We start from the raw sequence: 20946 nt of genomic DNA, 5'->3' as shown, positions 1-20946 counted from the left end.
AATGTTATTATCGTTATTGTTGTTATTGTTGTTATTATTGTTATTATTGTTATTGTTATTGTTATTATTGTTATTATTGTTATTATTGTTATTATTATTATTATTGTTATTAATGTTATATTGTTATTATTGTTATTGTTGTTATTGTTGTTATTGTTGTTATTGTTGTTATTATAGATATTATTGTTATTGTTTTTATTATTGTTATTGTTATTGTTGTTATTATTGTTATTGTTGTAATTGTTGTTGTTATTGTTGTTATTATTGTTATTATTGTTATTATCGTTATTGTTGTTATTGTTGTTTTTGTTGTTATTATTGTTATTGTTGTTATTGTTGTAATTATTGTTATCGTTGTTATTGTTAATGTTGTTATTATTGTTAATGTTGTTATTGTTGTTATTGTTGTTGTTATTGTTATTATTGTTGTTATTGTTATTATTGTTATTATTGTTATTATTGTTATTAGTGTTACTAATGTTATTATCGTTATTGTTGTTATTGTTGTTATTGTTGTTATTATTTTTATTATAGTAATTGTTGTTATTATTGTTATTGTTGTTATTGTTGTTATTATTGTTATTGTTGTTATTGTTGTTATTATTGTTATTATTGTTATCTTTGTTATTATTGTTATTGTTGTTATTATTGTTATTGTTGTTATTGTTGTTATTATTGTTCTTATTGTTATTGTTGTTATTATTGTTATTGTTGTTATTGTTGTTATTGTTGTTATTGTTATTGTTGTTATTATTGTTATTGTTGTTATTGTTATTATTGTTATTATTGTTATTATTGTATTATTGTTATTGTTATTGTTATTACTGTTATTATTGTTGTTATTATTATTATTGTTCTTATTGCTATTATTGTTATTATTGTTAATAGTGTTATTAATGTTATTATCGTTATTGTTGTTATTACTGTTAATGTTGTTATTGTTGTTATTGTTGTTGTTATTGTTATTATTGTTGTTATTGCTATTATTGTTATTATTGTTATTGTTATTGTTATTATTGTTATTATTGTTATTATTGTTCTTATTGCTACTATTGTTATTATTGTTATTATTGTTATAAGTGTTATTGTTATTGTTATTATTGTTATTATTGTTATTATTATTATTATTGTTATTTATGTTATATTGTTATTATTGCTATTGTTATTGTTGTTATTGTTGTTATTATAGTTATTATTGTTATTGTTTTTATTATTGTTATTGTTATTGTTGTTATTATTGTTATTGTTGTTATTATTGTTATTGTTGTTATTGTTATTATTGTTATTATTGTTATTATTGTTATTATTGCTCTTATTGATATTATTGTTATTATTGTTATTATTGTTATTAGTGTTATTAATGTTATTATCGTTATTGTTGTTTTTGATATTATTGTTATTATTGTTATTATTGTATTATTATTATTGTTATTGTTATTATTGTTATTATTGTTGTTATTATTATTATTGTTCTTATTGCTATTATTGTTATTATTGTTAATAGTGTTATTAATGTTATTACCGTTATTGTTGTTGTTGTTGTTATTATTGTTATTATTGTTATTGTTATTGTTATTATTGTTATTATTGTTATTATTATTATTATTGTTATTTATGTTATATTGTTATTATTGTTATTGTTATTGTTGTTATTGTTGTTATTATAGTTATTATTGTTATTGTTTTTATTATTGTTATTGTTATTGTTGTTATTATTGTTATTGTTGTTATTGTTATTATTGTTATTATTGTTATTAGTGTTATTAATGTTATTATCGTTATTGTTGTTATTGTTGTTACTATTTTTATTAAAGTTATTGTTGTTATTATTGTTATTGTTGTTATTGTTGTTATTATTGTAATTATTGTTATTATTATTATTATTGTTATTAATGTTATATTGTTATTATTGTTATTGTTGTTATTGTTGTTATTGTTGTTATTGTTGTAATTATTGTTATCGTTGTTATTGTTATTGTTTTTATTATTGTTATTGTTGTTATTGTTGTTGTTATTGTTGTTATTGTTGTTATTATTGTTATTATTGTTATTGTTTTTATCATTGTTATTGTTATTGTCATTATTGTTATTATTATTAATATTGTTATTATTGTTATTATTGTTATTATTGTTATTGTTGTTATTTTTGTTATTGTTGTTATTGTTTGTATTATTGTTATTGTTGTTGTTATTGTTAATGTGGTTATTATTGTTATTGTTGTTATTCTTGTTATTGTTGTTGTTATTGTTGTTATTGTTGTTATCTTTGTTATTATTGTTCTTGTTGTTATTATTGTTATTGTTGTTATTGTTGTTATTATTGTTATTGTTGTTATTGTTGTTATTATTGTTATTGTTGTTATTGTTAATGTTGTTATTATTGTTAATGTTGTTATTGTTGTTATTGTTGTTGTTATTGTTATTATTGTTGTTATTGTTGTTATTTCTGTTATTGTTGTTATTGCTATTATTGTTATTATTGTTATTGTTATTGTTATTATTGTTATTATTGTTATTATTGTTCTTATTGCTATTATTGTTATTATTGTTATTATTGTTATTAGTGTTACTAATGTTATTATCGTTATTGTTGTTATTGTTGTTATTGTTGTTATTATTTTTATTATAGTAATTGTTGTTATTATTGTTATTGTTGTTATTGTTGTTATTATTGTTATTGTTGTTATTGTTGTTATTATTGTTATTATTGTTTTTGTTTTTTTATTGTTATTGTTGTTATTATTGTTATTATTGTTATTATCGTTATTGTTGTTAATGTTGTTATTGTTGTTATTATTTTGTATTTCTTGTTATTGTTGTTATTATTGTTATTGTTGTTATTGTTGTTATTGTTGTTATTATTTTGTATTTCTTGTTATTGTTGTTATTGTTGTTATTGTTGTTGTTATTGTTATTGTTGTTATTGTTTTTATTATTGTTATTATTGTTATTATTGTTATTGTTATTGTCATTATTGTTATTATTATTATTATTGTTATTAGTGTTATTAATGTTATTATCGTTATTATTGTTATTGTTGTTATTGTTGTTATTATTGTTATTATTGTTATTGTTGTTATTATTGTTATTGTTGTTATTGTTGTTATTATTTTTCTTATTGTTATTATCGTTATTGTTGTTATTGTTGTTATTGTTGTTATTGTTGTTATTGTTATTGTTGTTATTATTGTTATTGTTGCTATTGTTATTATTGTTATTATTGTTATTATTGTATTATTGTTATTGTTATTGTTATTATTGTTATTATTGTTGTTATTATTATTATTGTTCTTATTGCTATTATTGTTATTATTGTTAATAGTTTTATTAATGTTATTATCGTTATTGTTGTTATTGTTGTTATTGTTGTTATTGTTTGTATTATTGTTATTGTTGTTGTTATTGTTAATGTGGTTATTATTGTTATTGTTGTTATTGTTGTTATTGTTGTTGTTATTGTTGTTATTGTTGTTATCTTTGTTATTATTGTTCTTGTTGTTATTGTTGTTATTGTTGTTATTGTTGTTATTGTTGTTGTTATTGTTATTGTTGTTATTGTTGTTATTATTGTTATTGTTGTTATTATTGTTATTATTGTTATTGTTTTTATTATTGTTATTGTTGTTATTGTTGTTATTATTGTTATTATTGTTATTGTTTTTATTATTGTTATTGTTGTTATTATTGTTATTATTGTTATTATCGTTATTGTTGTTAATGTTGTTATTGTTGTTATTATTTTGTATTTCTTGTTATTGTTGTTATTATTGTTATTGTTGTTATTGTTGTTATAGTTGTTGTTATTGTTATTTTTGTTATTGTTATTATTGTTATTATTGTTTTCGTTGTTAAGATTTTTTATTGTTATTATTGTTATTGTTATTTTCATTATTTTTATTATTATTGTTATTATTGTTATTGTTGTTATTTTTGTTATTGTTGTTATTGTTGTTATTATTGTTATTGTTGTTATTGTTGTTATTATTTGTTATTAATGTTATTATTGTTATTATTGTTATTATTGTTATTATTGTTATTATTGTTATTGTTATTGTTATTATTGTTATTATTGTTATTATTGTTATTATTGTTGTTATTGTTATTGTTGTTATTATTCTTATTATTGGGTTATTGTTATTATTGTTATTATTGTTATTGTTGTTATTATTGTTGTTATTGTTGTTATTGTTGTTATTGTTATTATTGTTATTATTGTTATTATTGTTATGTTATTGTTATTATTGTTATTATTGTTATTATTGTTATTATTGCTCTTATTGATATTATTGTTATTATTGTTATTATTGTTATTAGTGTTATTAATGTTATTATCGTTATTGTTGTTATTGTTATTATTGTTATTATTGTTATTATTGTATTATTATTATTGTTATTGTTATTATTGTTATTATTGTTGTTATTATTATTATTGTTCTTATTGCTATTATTGTTATTATTGTTATTGTTATTGTTATTATTGTTATTATTGTTATTATTATTATTATTGTTATTTATGTTATATTGTTATTATTGTTATTGTTATTGTTGTTATTGTTGTTATTATAGTTATTATTGTTATTGTTTTTATTATTGTTATTGTTATTGTTGTTATTATTGTTATTGTTGTTATTGTTATTATTGTTATTATTGTTATTAGTGTTATTAATGTTATTATCGTTATTGTTGTTATTGTTGTTATTATTTTTATTAAAGTTATTGTTGTTATTATTGTTATTGTTGTTATTGTTGTTATTATTGTAATTATTGTTATTATTATTATTATTGTTATTAATGTTATATTGTTATTATTGTTATTGTTGTTATTGTTGTTATTGTTGTTATTGTTGTTATTGTTGTAATTATTGTTATCGTTGTTATTATTGTTATTGTTGTTATTATTGTTATTGTTGTTATTGTTGTTGTTATTGTTGTTATTGTTGTTATTGTTGTTATTATTGTTATTATTGTTATTGTTTTTATCATTGTTATTGTTATTGTCATTATTGTTATTATTATTAATATTGTTATTATTGTTATTATTGTTATTATTGTTATTGTTGTTATTATTGTTATTATTGTTATTATTGTTATTATTGTTATTGTTGTTATTGTTATTATTGTATTATTGTTATTGTTATTGTTATTATTGTTATTATTGTTGTTATTATTATTATTGTTCTTATTGCTATTATTGTTATTATTGTTAATAGTGTTATTAATGTTATTATCGTTATTGTTGTTATTGTTGTTATTATTGTTATTATTGTTATTGTTATTGTTATTATTGTTATTATTGTTATTATTATTATTATTGTTATTAATGTTATATTGTTATTATTGTTATTGTTGTTATTGTTGTTATTGTTGTTATTGTTGTTATTATAGTTATTATTGTTATTGTTTTTATTATTGTTATTGTTATTGTTGTTATTATTGTTATTGTTGTAATTGTTGTTGTTATTGTTGTTATTATTGTTATTATTGTTATTATCGTTATTGTTGTTATTGTTGTTTTTGTTGTTATTATTGTTATTGTTGTTATTGTTGTAATTATTGTTATCGTTGTTATTGTTAATGTTGTTATTATTGTTAATGTTGTTATTGTTGTTATTGTTGTTGATATTGTTATTATTGTTGTTATTGCTATTATTGTTATTATTGTTATTATTGTTATTAGTGTTACTAATGTTATTATCGTTATTGTTGTTATTGTTGTTATTGTTGTTATTATTTTTATTATAGTAATTGTTGTTATTATTGTTATTGTTGTTATTGTTGTTATTATTGTTATTGTTGTTATTGTTGTTATTATTGTTATTATTGTTATCTTTGTTATTATTGTTATTGTTGTTATTATTGTTATTGTTGTTATTGTTGTTATTATTGTTCTTATTGTTATTGTTGTTATTATTGTTATTGTTGTTATTGTTGTTATTGTTGTTATTGTTATTGTTGTTATTATTGTTATTGTTGTTATTATTATTATTGTTATTATTGTTATTATTGTATTATTGTTATTGTTATTGTTATTACTGTTATTATTGTTGTTATTATTATTATTGTTCTTATTGCTATTATTGTTATTATTGTTAATAGTGTTATTAATGTTATTATCGTTATTGTTGTTATTATTGTTATTGTTGTTATTGTTGTTATTGTTGTTGTTATTGTTATTATTGTTGTTATTGCTATTATTGTTATTATTGTTATTGTTATTGTTATTATTGTTATTATTGTTATTATTGTTCTTATTGCTACTATTGTTATTATTGTTATTATTGTTATAAGTGTTATTGTTATTGTTATTATTGTTATTATTGTTATTATTATTATTATTGTTATTTATGTTATATTGTTATTATTGTTATTGTTATTGTTGTTATTGTTGTTATTATAGTTATTATTGTTATTGTTTTTATTATTGTTATTGTTATTGTTGTTATTATTGTTATTGTTGTTATTATTGTTATTGTTGTTATTGTTATTATTGTTATTATTGTTATTATTGTTATTATTGCTCTTAATGATATTATTGTTATTATTGTTATTATTGTTATTAGTGTTATTAATGTTATTATCGTTATTGTTGTTATTGATATTATTGTTATTATTGTTATTATTGTATTATTATTATTGTTATTGTTATTATTGTTATTATTGTTGTTATTATTATTATTGTTCTTATTGCTATTATTGTTATTATTGTTAATAGTGTTATTAATGTTATTACCGTTATTGTTGTTGTTGTTGTTATTATTGTTATTATTGTTATTGTTATTGTTATTATTGTTATTATTGTTATTATTATTATTATTGTTATTTATGTTATATTGTTATTATTGTTATTGTTATTGTTGTTATTGTTGTTATTATAGTTATTATTGTTATTGTTTTTATTATTGTTATTGTTATTGTTGTTATTATTGTTATTGTTGTTATTGTTATTATTGTTATTATTGTTATTAGTGTTATTAATGTTATTATCGTTATTGTTGTTATTGTTTGTATTATTGTTATTGTTGTTGTTATTGTTAATGTGGTTATTATTGTTATTGTTGTTATTCTTGTTATTGTTGTTGTTATTGTTGTTATTGTTGTTATCTTTGTTATTATTGTTCTTGTTGTTATTATTGTTATTGTTGTTATTGTTGTTGTTATTGTTATTGTTGTTATTGTTGTTATTATTGTTATTAGTGTTATTAATGTTATTATCGTTATTGTTGTTATTGTTGTTTTTGTTGTTATTATTTTTATTATAGTTATTGTTGTTATTATTGTTATTATTGTTATTATTATTAATATTATTATTAATGTTATATTGTTATTATTGTTATTGTTGTTATTGTTGTTATTATTGTTATTATTGTTATGGTTTTTATTATTGTTATTGTTGTTATTATTGTTATTATTGTTATTATCGTTATTGTTGTTAATGTTGTTTTTGTTGTTATTATTTTGTATTTCTTGTTATTGTTGTTATTATTGTTATTGTTGTTATTGTTGTTATAGTTGTTGTTATTGTTATTTTTGTTATTGTTATTATTGTTATTATTGTTTTCGTTGTTATTATTGTTATTATTGTTATTATTGTTATTGTTATTGTCATTATTTTTATTATTATTGTTATTATTGTTATTGTTGTTATTTTTGTTATTGTTGTTATTGTTGTTATTATTGTTATTGTTGTTTTTGTTGTTATTATTTGTTATTAATGTTATTATTGTTATTATTGTTATTATTGTTATTATTGTTATTATTGTTATTGTTATTGTTATTATTGTTATTATTGTTATTATTGTTATTATTGTTGTTATTGTTATTGTTGTTATTATTCTTATTATTGGGTTATTGTTATTATTGTTATTATTGTTATTGTTGTTATTATTGTTGTTATTATCGTTATTGTTGTTATTGTTATTATTGTTATTATTGTTATTATTGTTATTGTTATTGTTATTATTGTGATTATTGTTATTATTGTTATTATTGTTCTTATTGATATTATTATTATTATTGTTATTATTGTTAATAGTGTTATTAATGTTATTATCGTTATTGTTGTTATTGTTGTTATTATTGTTATTATTGTTATTGTTATTGTTATTATTGTTATTATTGTTATTATTATTATTATTGTTATTAATGTTATATTGTTATTATTGTTATTGTTGTTATTGTTGTTATTGTTGTTATTATAGTTATTATTGTTATTGTTTTTATTATTGTTATTGTTATTGTTGTTATTATTGTTATTGTTGTAATTGTTGTTGTTATTGTTGTTATTATTGTTATTATTGTTATTATCGTTATTGTTGTTATTGTTGTTTTTGTTGTTATTATTGTTATTGTTGTTATTGTTGTAATTATTGTTATCGTTGTTATTGTTAATGTTGTTATTATTGTTAATGTTGTTATTGTTGTTATTGTTGTTGTTATTGTTATTATTGTTGTTATTGTTGTTATTTCTGTTATTGTTGTTATTGTTATTATTGTTATTATTGTTATTGTTATTGTTATTATTGATATTATTGTTATTATTGTTCTTATTGCTATTATTGTTATTATTGTTATTATTGTTATTAGTGTTACTAACGTTATTATCGTTATTGTTGTAATTGTTGTTATTGTTGTTATTATTTTTATTATAGTAATTGTTGTTATTATTGTTATTATTGTTATTGTTGTTATTATTGTTATTGTTGTTATTGTTGTTATTATTGTTCTTATTGTTATTGTTGTTATTATTGTTATTGTTGTTATTGTTGTTATTGTTGTTATTGTTATTGTTGTTATTATTGTTATTGTTGTTATTGTTATTATTGTTATTATTGTTATTATTGTATTATTGTTATTGTTATTGTTATTATAGTTATTATTGTTGTTATTATTATTATTGTTCTTATTGCTATTATTGTTATTATTGTTAATAGTGTTATTAATGTTATTATCGTTATTGTTGTTATTGTTGTTATTGTTGTTATTGTTGTTATTATAGTTATTGTTGTTATTATTGTTATTGTTGTTATTGTTGTTATTATTGTTATTACTGTTATTGTTATTATTATTTTTATTAATGTTATATTGTTATTATTGTTATCGTTGTTATTATTGTTATTATTGTTATTATTGTTATTGTTATTGTCATTATTGTTATTATTATTGTTATTGTTGTTATTTTTGTTATTATTGTTATTGTTGTTATTTTTGTTATTGTTGTTATTGTTGTTATTATTGTAATTGTTGTTATTGTTGTTATTATTTGTTATTAATGTTATTATTGTTATTATTGTTATTATTGTTATTATTGTTATTATTGTTATTGTTATTGTTATTATTATTATTGTTGTTATTATTGTTATTATTGTTATTATTGTTATTATTGTTATTATTGTTATTATTGTTATTGTTATTATTGTTATTATTATTATTAATATTATAAACGTTATATTGTTATTATTGTTATTGTTGTTATTGTTGTTATTGTAGTTATTGTTGTTATTATTGTTATTATTGTTATTGTTTTTATTATTGTTATTGTTGTTATTGTTGTTATTATTGTTATTATTGTTGTTATTTGTTAATGTGGTTATTATTGTTATTGTTGTTATTGTTGTTATTGTTGTTGTTATTGTTGTTATTGTTGTTATCTTTGTTATTATTGTTATTGTTGTTATTGTTGTTATAATTGTTCTTATTGTTATTGCTGTTATTATTGTTATTGTTGCTATTGTTGTTATTGTTGTTATTGTTATTGTTGTTAGTATTGTTATTGTTGTTATTGTTATTATTGTTATTATTGTTATTAGTGTTATTAATGTTTTTATCGTTATTGTTGTTACTGTTGTTATTATTTTTATTAAAGTTATTGTTGTTATTATTGTTATTGTTGTTATTGTTGTTATTATTGTAATTATTGTTATTATTATTATTATTGTTATTAATGTTATATTGTTATTATTGTTATTGTTGTTATTGTTGTTATTGTTGTTATTGTTGTAATTATTGTTATCGTTGTTATTGTTATTGTTGTTATTATTGTTATTGTTGTTATGGTTGTTGTTATTGTTGTTATTGTTGTTATTGTTGTTATTATTGTTATTATTGTTATTGTTTTTATCATTGTTATTGTTATTGTCATTATTGTTATTATTGTTATTATTGTTATTATTGTTATTGTTGTTATTTTTGTTATTGTTGTTATTGTTTGTATTATTGTTATTGTTGTTGTTATTGTTAATGTGGTTATTATTGTTATTGTTGTTATTGATGTTATTGTTGTTGTTATTGTTGTTATTGTTGTTATCTTTGTTATTATTGTTCTTGTTGTTATTAATGTCATTGTTGTTATTGTTGTTATTGTTGTTGTTATTGTTATTGTTGTTATTGTTGTTATTATTGTTATTATTGTTATTATTGTTATTATTGTTATTGCTATTGTCATTATTGTTATTATTATTATTATTGTTATTATTGTTATTATCGTTATTATTGTTATTGTTGTTATTTTTGTTATTGTTGTTATTGTTGTTATTGTTGTTATTATTGTTATTATTATTATTATTGTTATTAATGTTATATTGTTATTATTGTTATTGTTGTAAACGTTGTTATTGTTGTTATTGTTGTAATAATTGTTATCGTTGTTATTGTTAATGTTGTTATTATTGTTATTGTTGTTATTGTTGTTGTTATTGTTGTTATTGTTGTTATTGTTGTTATTATTGTTATTATTGTTATTGTTTTTATTATTGTTATTGTTATTGTCATTATTGTTATTATTATTAATATTGTTATTATTGTTATTATTGTTATTATTGTTATTGTTGTTATTTTTGTCATTATTGTTATTGTTATTGTCATTATTGTTATTATTATTATTTTTATTATTATTATTATTGCTATTATTGTTATTGTTGTTATTTTTGTTATTGTTGTTATTGTTTGTATTATTGTTGTTATTGTTATTGTTGTTATTATTGTTATTGTTGTTATTGTTATTATTGTTATTATTGTTATTATTGTATTATTGTTATTGTTATTGTTATTATTGTTATTATTGTTGTTATTATTATTATTGTTCTTATTGCTATTATTGTTATTATTGTTAATAGTGTTATTAATGTTATTATCGTTATTGTTGTTATTGTTGTTATTGTTGTTATTGTTGTTATTATAGTTATTGTTGTCATTATTGTTATTGTTGTTATTGTTGTTATTATTGTTATTACTGTTATTGTTATTATTATTTTTATTAATGTTATATTGTTATTATTGTTATCGTTGTTATTATTGTTATTATTGTTATTATTGTTATTGTTATTGTCATTATTGTTATTATTATTGATATTATTGTTATTATTGTTATTATTGTTATTGTTGTTATTTTTGTTATTGTTGTTATTGTTGTTATTATTGTAATTGTTGTTATTGTTGTTATTATTTGTTATTAATGTTATTATTGTTATTATTGTTATTATTGTTATTATTGTTATTATTGTTATTGTTATTGTTATTATTATTATTGTTGTTATTATTGTTATTATTGTTATTATTGTTATTATTGTTATTATTGTTATTATTGTTATTGTTATTATTGTTATTATTATTATTAATATTATAAACGTTATATTGTTATTATTGTTATTGTTGTTATTGTTGTTATTGTAGTTATTGTTGTTATTATTGTTATTATTGTTATTGTTTTTATTATTGTTATTGTTGTTATTGTTGTTATTATTGTTATTATTGTTATTATTGTTATTATTGTTCTTATTGCTATTATTGTTATTATTGTTATTATTGTTATTAGTGTTACTAACGTTATTATCGTTATTGTTGTAATTGTTGTTATTGTTGTTATTATTTTTATTATAGTAATTGTTGTTATTATTGTTATTGTTGTTATTGTAGTTATTATTGTTATTGTTGTTATTGTTGTTATTATTGTTATTATTGTTATCTTTGTTATTATTGTTATTGTTGTTATTATTGTTATTGTTGTTATTGTTGTTATTATTGTTCTTATTGTTATTGTTGTTATTATTGTTATTGTTGTTATTGTTGTTATTGTTGTTATTGTTATTGTTGTTATTATTGTTATTGTTGTTATTGTTATTATTGTTATTATTGTTATTATTGTATTATTGTTATTGTTATTGTTATTATTGTTATTATTGTTGTTATTATTATTATTGTTCTTATTGCTATTATTGTTATTATTGTTAATAGTGTTATTAATGTTATTATCGTTATTGTTGTTATTGTTGTTATTGTTGTTATTGTTGTTATTGTTGTTATTATAGTTATTGTTGTCGTTATTGTTATTGTTGTTATTGTTGTTATTATTGTTATTACTGTTATTGTTATTATTATTTTTATTAATGTTATATTGTTATTATTGTTATCGTTGTTATTATTGTTATTATTGTTATTATTGTTATTGTTATTGTCATTATTGTTATTATTATTGATATTATTGTTATTTTTGTTATTATTGTTATTGTTGTTATTTTTGTTATTGTTGTTATTGTTGTTATTATTGTAATTGTTGTTATTGTTGTTATTATTTGTTATTAATGTTATTATTGTTATTATTGTTATTATTGTTATTATTGTTATTATTGTTATTGTTATTGTTATTATTATTATTGTTGTTATTATTGTTATTATTGTTATTATTGTTATTATTGTTATTATTGTTATTATTGTTATTGTTATTATTGTTATTATTATTATTAATATTATAAACGTTATATTGTTATTATTGTTATTGTTGTTATTGTTGTTATTGTAGTTATTGTTGTTATTATTGTTATTATTGTTATTGTTTTTATTATTGTTATTGTTGTTATTGTTGTTATTATTGTTATTATTGTTGTTATTTGTTAATGTGGTTATTATTGTTATTGTTGTTATTGTTGTTATTGTTGTTGTTATTGTTGTTATCTTTGTTATTATTGTTATTGTTGTTATTGTTGTTATAATTGTTCTTATTGTTATTGCTGTTATTATTGTTATTGTTGCTATTGTTGTTATTGTTGTTATTGTTATTGTTGTTAGTATTGTTATTGTTGTTATTGTTATTATTGTTATTATTGTTATTAGTGTTATTAATGTTATTATCGTTATTGTTGTTATTGTTGTTATTATTTTTATTAAAGTTATTATTGTTATTATTGTTATTGTTGTTATTGTTGTTATTATTGTAATTATTGTTATTATTATTATTATTGTTATTAATGTTATATTGTTATTATTGTTATTGTTGTTATTGTTGTTATTGTTGTTATTGTTGTAATTATTGTTATCGTTGTTATTGTTATTGTTGTTATTATTGTTATTGTTGTTATGGTTGTTGTTATTGTTGTTATTGTTGTTATTGTTGTTATTATTGTTATTATTGTTATTGTTTTTATCATTGTTATTGTTAATGTCATTATTGTTATTATTGTTATTATTGTTATTATTGTTATTGTTGTTATTTTTGTTATTGTTGTTATTGTTTGTATTATTGTTATTGTTGTTGTTATTGTTAATGTGGTTATTATTGTTATTGTTGTTATTGATGTTATTGTTGTTGTTATTGTTGTTATTGTTGTTATCTTTGTTATTATTGTTCTTGTTGTTATTAATGTCATTGTTGTTATTGTTGTTATTGTTGTTGTTATTGTTATTGTTGTTATTGTTGTTATTATTGTTATTATTGTTATTATTGTTATTATTGTTATTGCTATTGTCATTATTGTTATTATTATTATTATTGTTATTATTGTTATTATCGTTATTATTGTTATTGATGTTATTTTTGTTATTGTTGTTATTGTTGTTATTGTTGTTATTATTGTTATTATTATTATTATTGTTATTAATGTTATATTGTTATTATTGTTATTGTTGTAAACGTTGTTATTGTTGTTATTGTTGTAATTATTGTTATCGTTGTTATTGTTAATGTTGTTATTATTGTTATTGTTGTTATTGTTGTTGTTATTGTTGTTATTGTTGTTATTGTTGTTATTATTGTTATTATTGTTATTGTTTTTATTATTGTTATTGTTATTGTCATTATTGTTATTATTATTAATATTGTTATTATTGTTATTATTGTTATTATTGTTATTGTTGTTATTTTTGTTATTATTGTTATTGTTATTGTCATTATTGTTATTATTATTATTTTTATTATTATTATTATTGCTATTATTGTTATTGTTGTTATTTTTGTTATTGTTGTTATTGTTTGTATTATTGTTATTGTTGTTATTGTTGTTATTATTTGTTATTAATGTTATTATTGTTATTATTGTTATTATTGTTATTATTGTTATTATTGTTCTTATTACTATTATTGTTATTATTGTTATTATTGTTATTAGTGTTATTAATGTTATTATCGTTATTGTTATTGTTGTTATTGTTGTTATTATTTTTATTATTGTTATTGTTGTTATTATTGTTATCATTGTTATTGTTTTTTTATTGTTATTGTTGTTATTATTGTTACTATTGTTATTATCGTTATTGTTGTTAATGTTGTTATTGTTGTTATTATTGTTATTGTTGTTATTGTTGTTATTGTTGTTATTATTTTGTATTTCTTGTTTTTGTTGTCATTGTTGTTATTGTTGTTGTTATTGTTATTGTTGTTATTGTTTGTATTATTGTTATTGTTGTTATTGTTGTTATTGTTGGTATTATTGTTATTATTGTTATTATTATTATTATTATTATTAACGTTATATTGTTATTATTGTTATTGTTGTTATTGTTGTTATTGTTGTTATTGTTGTTATTATTGTTATTATTGTTATTGTTTTTATTATTGTGTTATTGTTATTATTGTTATTATTGTTATTGTTGTTATTATTGTTGTTATTATTGTTATTGTTGTTATTGTTATTGTTGTTATTATTGTTATTGTTGTTATTGTTATTATTGTTATTATTGTTATTATTGTTATTATTGTTATTGTTATTGTTATTATTGTTATTATTGTTATTATTGTTATTATTGTTCTTATTGCTACCATTGTTATTATTGTCATTATTGTTATTAGTGTTATTAATGTTATTATCGTTATTGTTGTTACTGTTGTTATTGTTGTTATTATTTTTATTATAGTTATTGTTGTTATTATTGTTATTGTTGTTATTGTTGGTATTATTGTTATTATTGTTATTATTATTATTATTATTATTAACGTTATATTGTTATTATTGTTATTGTTGTTATTGTTGTTATTGTTGTTATTGTTGTTATTATTGTTATTATTGTTATTGTTTTTATTATTGTTATTTTTGTTATTGTTGTTATTATTGTTATTATTGTTGTTATTTTTTAATGTGGTTATTATTGTTATTGTTGTTATTTTTGTTATTGTTGTTGTTATTGTTGTTATTGTTGTTATCTTTGTTATTATTGTTATTGTTGTTATTGTTGTTATTATTGTTCTTATTGTTATTGTTGTAATTGTTGTTGTTATTGTTGTTATTATCGTTATTGTTGTTATTGTTATTATTGTTATTATTGTTATTATTGTTATTGTTATTGTTATTATTGTTATTATTGTTATTATTGTTATTATTGTTCTTATTGATATTATTGTTATTATTGTTATTATTGTTATTAGTGTTATTAATGTTATTATCGTTATTGTTGTTATTGTTATTATTGTTATTATTGTTATTATTGTATTATTGTTATTGTTATTGTTATTATTGTTATTATTGTTGTTATTATTATTATTGTTCTTATTGCTATTATTGTTATTATTGTTAATAGTGTTATTAATGTTATTATCGTTATTGTTGTTGTTGTTGTTATTGTTATTGTTGTTGTTGTTATTGTTGTTATTGTTGTTATCTTTGTTATTATTGTTATTGTTGTTATTGTTGTTATTATTGTTCTTATTGTTATTGTTGTTATTATTGTTATTGTTGCTATTGTTGTTATTGTTGTTATTGTTATTGTTGTTAGTATTGTTATTGTTGTTATTGTTGTTATTATTGTTATTATTGTTATTGTTTTTATTATTGTTATTGTTGTTATTGTTGTTATTATTGTTATTATTGTTGTTATTTGTTAATGTGGTTATTATTGTTATTGTTGTTATTGTTGTTATTGTTGTTGTTATTGTTGTTATTGTTGTTATCTTTGTTATTATTGTTATTGTTGTTATTGTTGTTATTATTGTTCTTATTGTTATTGTTGTTATTATTGTTATTGTTGCTATTGTTGTTATTGTTGTTATTGTTATTGTTGTTAGTATTGTTATTGTTGTTATTGTTATTATTGTTATTATTGTTATTAGTGTTATTAATGTTATTATCGTTATTGTTGTTATTGTTGTTATTATTTTTATTAAAGTTATTGTTGTTATTATTGTTATTGTTGTTATTGTTGTTATTATTGTAATTATTGTTATTATTATTAATATTGTTATTAATGTTATATTGTTATTATTGTTATTGTTGTTATTGTTGTTATTGTTGTTATTGTTGTAATTATTGTTATCGTTGTTATTGTTATTGTTGTTATTATTGTTATTGTTGTTATGGTTGTTGTTATTGTTGTTATTGTTGTTATTGTTGTTATTATTGTTATTATTGTTATTATTGTTATTATTGTTATTGTTATTGTCATTATTTTTATTATTATTGTTATTATTGTTATTGTTGTTATTTTTGTTATTGTTGTTATTGTTGTTATTATTGTTATCGTTGTTATTGTTGTTATTATTTGTTATTAATGTTATTATTGTTATTATTGTTATTATTGTTATTATTGTTATTGTTATTGTTATTATTGTTATTATTGTTATTATTGTTATTATTGTTGTTATTGTTATTGTTGTTATTATTCTTATTATTGGGTTATTGTTATTATTGTTATTATTGTTATTGTTGTTATTATTGTTGTTATTATCGTTATTGTTGTTATTGTTATTATTGTTATTATTGTTATTATTGTTATTGTTATTGTTATTATTGTTATTATTGTTATTATTGTTATTATTGTATTATTATTATTGTTATTGTTATTATTGTTATTATTGTTGTTATTATTATTATTGTTCTTATTGCTATTATTGTTATTATTGTTAAAAGTGTTATTAATGTTATTATCGTTATTGTTGTTGTTGTTGTTATTATTGTTATTATTGTTATTGTTATTGTTATTATTGTTATTATTGTTATTATTATTATTATTGTTATTAATGTTATATTGTTATTATTGTTATTGTTATAGTTGTTATTGTTGTTATTATAGTTATTATTGTTATTGTTTTTATTATTGTTATTGTTATTGTTGTTATTATTGTTATTGTTGTAATTGTTGTTGTTATTGTTGTTATTATCGTTATTGTTGTTATTGTTATTATTGTTATTATTGTTATTATTGTTATTGTTATTGTTATTATTGTTATTATTGTTATTATTGTTATTATTGTTAATAGTGTTATTAATGTTATTATCGTTATTGTTGTTATTGTTATTATTGTTATTATTGTTATTATTGTATTATTATTATTGTTATTGTTATTATTGTTATTATTGTTGTTATTATTATTATTGTTCTTATTGCTATTATTGTTATTATTGTTAATAGTGTTATTAATGTTATTATCGTTATTGTTGTTGTTGTTGTTATTATTGTTATTATTGTTATTGTTATTGTTATTATTGTTATTATTGTTATTATTGTTATTATTGTTATTATTGTTATTGTTATTGTTATTATTGTTATTATTGTTATTATTGTTATTATTGTTCTTATTGTTATTGTTGTTATTATTGTTATTGTTGCTATTGTTGTTATTGTTGTTATTGTTAGTATTGTTATTGTTGTTATTGTTATTATTGTTATTATTGTTATTAGTGTTATTAATGTTATTATCGTTATTGTTGTTATTGTTGTTATTGTTGTTATTATTTCTATTAAAGTTATTGTTGTTATTATTGTTATTGTTGTTATTGTTGTTATTATTGTTATTATTGTTATTATTATTATTATTTTTATTAATGTTATATTGTTATTATTGTTATTGTTGTTATTGTTGTTATTGTTGTAATTATTGTTATCGTTGTTATTGTTAATGTTGTTATTATTGTTATTGTTGTTATTCTTGTTGTTATTGTTGTTATTGTTGTCATTGTTGTTATTATTGTTATTATTGTTATTATTATTATTATTGTTATTAATGTTATATTGTTATTATTGTTATTGTTATTTTTGTTATTATTGTTGTTGTTATTGTTATTATTGTTATTACTGTTATTATTGTTATTATTGTTGTTATTGTTATTGTTGTTATTATTCTTATTATTGTTGTTATTGTTATTATTGTTATTATTGTTATTATTTTTGTTATAGTTATTGTTGTTATTATTGTTATTGTTGTTATTGTTGTTATTATTGTTATTATTGTTATTATTATTATTATTATAATTATTAATGTTATATTGTTATTATTGTTATTGTTGTTATTGTTGTTATTGTTGTTATTGTTGTTATTATTGTTATTATTGTTATTGTTATTGTTATTATTGTTATTATTGTTATTATTGTTCTTATTACTATTATTGTTATTATTGTTATTATTGTTATTAGTGTTATTAATGCTATTATCGTTATTGTTGTTATTGTTGTTATTGTTTTATTATTTTTATTATAGTTATTGTTGTTATATTTGTTATTATTGTTCTTGTTGTTATTATTGTTATTGTTGTTATTGTTGTTATTGTTGTTATTGTTGTTATTGTTATTGTTGTTATTATTGTTATTGTTGTTATTTTTATTATTGGTATTATTGTTATTATTGTATTATTGTTATTGTTATTGTTATAATTGTTATTATTGTTATTATTATTATTATTGTTCTTATTGCTATTATTGTTATTGTTGTTATTGTTTGTATTATTGTTATTGTTGTTATTGTTGTTATTATTTGTTATTAATGTTATTATTGTTATTATTGTTATTATTGTTATTATTGTTATTATTGTTATTATTGTCATTGTTATTTTTGTTATTATTGTTGTTGTTATTGTTATTATTGTTATTATTGTTATTATTGTTATTATTGTTGTTATTGTTATTGTTGTTATTATTCTTATTATTGTTGTTATTGTTATTATTGTTATTATTGTTATTATTTTTGTTATAGTTATTGTTGTTATTATTGTTATTGTTGTTATTGTTGTTATTATTGTTATTATTGTTATTATTATTATTATTATAATTATTAATGTTATATTGTTATTATTGTTATTGTTGTTATTGTTGTTATTGTTGTTATTGTTGTTATTATTGTTATTATTGTTATTGTTATTGTTATTATTGTTATTATTGTTATTATTGTTCTTATTACTATTATTGTTATTATTGTTATTATTGTTATTAGTGTTATTAATGCTATTATCGTTATTGTTGTTATTGTTGTTATTGTTGTTATTATTTTCATTATAGTTATTGTTGTTATTATTGTTATTGTTGTTATTGTTGTTATTATTGTTATTGTTGTTATTATTGTTATTATTGTTATTATTATTATTATTGATATTAATGTTATATTGTTATTATTGTTATTGTTGTTATTGTTGTTATTATTGTTATTATTGTCATTGTTTTTATTATTGTTATTGTTGTTATTATTGTTATTATTGTTATTATCGTTATTGTTGTTAATGTTGTTATTGTTGTTATTATTTTGTATTTACTGTTATTGTTGTTATTATTGTTATTGTTGTTATTCTCGTTATTGTTGTTGTTATTGTTATTTTTGTTATTGTTATTATTGTTATTATTGTTATCGTTGTTATTATTGTTTTTATTGTTATTATTGTTATTGTTATTGTTGTTATTATTGTTATTGTTATTGTTATTATTGTTACTATTGTTATTATTGTTATTATTGTTGTTATTGTTATTGTTGTTATTATTCTTATTATTGTGTTATTGTTATTATTGTTATTATTGTTATTGTTGTTATTATTGTTGTTATTATTGTTATTGTTGTTATTGTTATTATTGTTATTATTGTTATTATTGTTATTATTGTTATTGTTATTGTTATTATTGTTATTATTGTTATTATTGTTATTATTGTTCTTATTGCTATTATTGTTATTATTGTCATTATTGTTATTAGTGTTATTAATGTTATTATCGTTATTGTTGTTACTGTTGTTATTGTTGTTATTATCTTTATTATAGTTAATGTTGTTGTTATTGTTATTGTTGTTATTGTTGGTATTATTGTTATTATTGTTATTAATATTATTATTGTTATTAATGTTATATTGTTATTATTGTTATTGTTGTAAACGTTGTTATTGTTGTTATTGATGTAATTATTTTTATCGTTGTTATTGTTGTTATTATTGTTATTGTTGTTATTGTTGTTATTATTGTAATTATTGTTATTAATATTATTATTGTTATTAATGTTATATTGTTATTATTGTTATTGTTGTAAACGTTGTTATTGTTGTTATTGATGTAATTATTTTTATCGTTGTTATTGTTAATGTTGTTATTATTGTTATTGTTGTTATTGTTGTTGTTATTGTTGTTATTGTTGTTATTATTGTTATTGTTTTTATTATTGTTATTGTTATTGTCATTATTGTAATTATTATTAATATTGTTATTATTGTTATTATTGTTATTATTGTTATTGTTGTTATTTTTGTTATTGTTGTTATTGTTTGTAGTATTGTTATTGTTGTTGTTATTGTTAATGTGGTTATTATTGTTATTGTTGTTATTGTTGTTATTGTTGTTATTATTTTTATTAAAGTTATTGTTGTTATTATTGTTATTGTTGTTATTATTTTTATTATAGTTATTGTTGTTATTATTGTTATTGTTGTTATTGTTGTTATTATTGTTATTATTGTTATTATTATTATTATTGTTATTAATGTTATATTGTTATTATTGTTA

The sequence above is a fragment of the Vespa crabro genome, chromosome 5, assembly GCF_910589235.1.
Source record: "Vespa crabro chromosome 5, iyVesCrab1.2, whole genome shotgun sequence".
NCBI classification, from domain to species: Eukaryota; Metazoa; Arthropoda; class Insecta; order Hymenoptera; family Vespidae; genus Vespa; species Vespa crabro.
The sequence above is the reverse complement of the archived record's forward strand: the minus strand, read 5'-3'. Positions refer to the sequence as shown.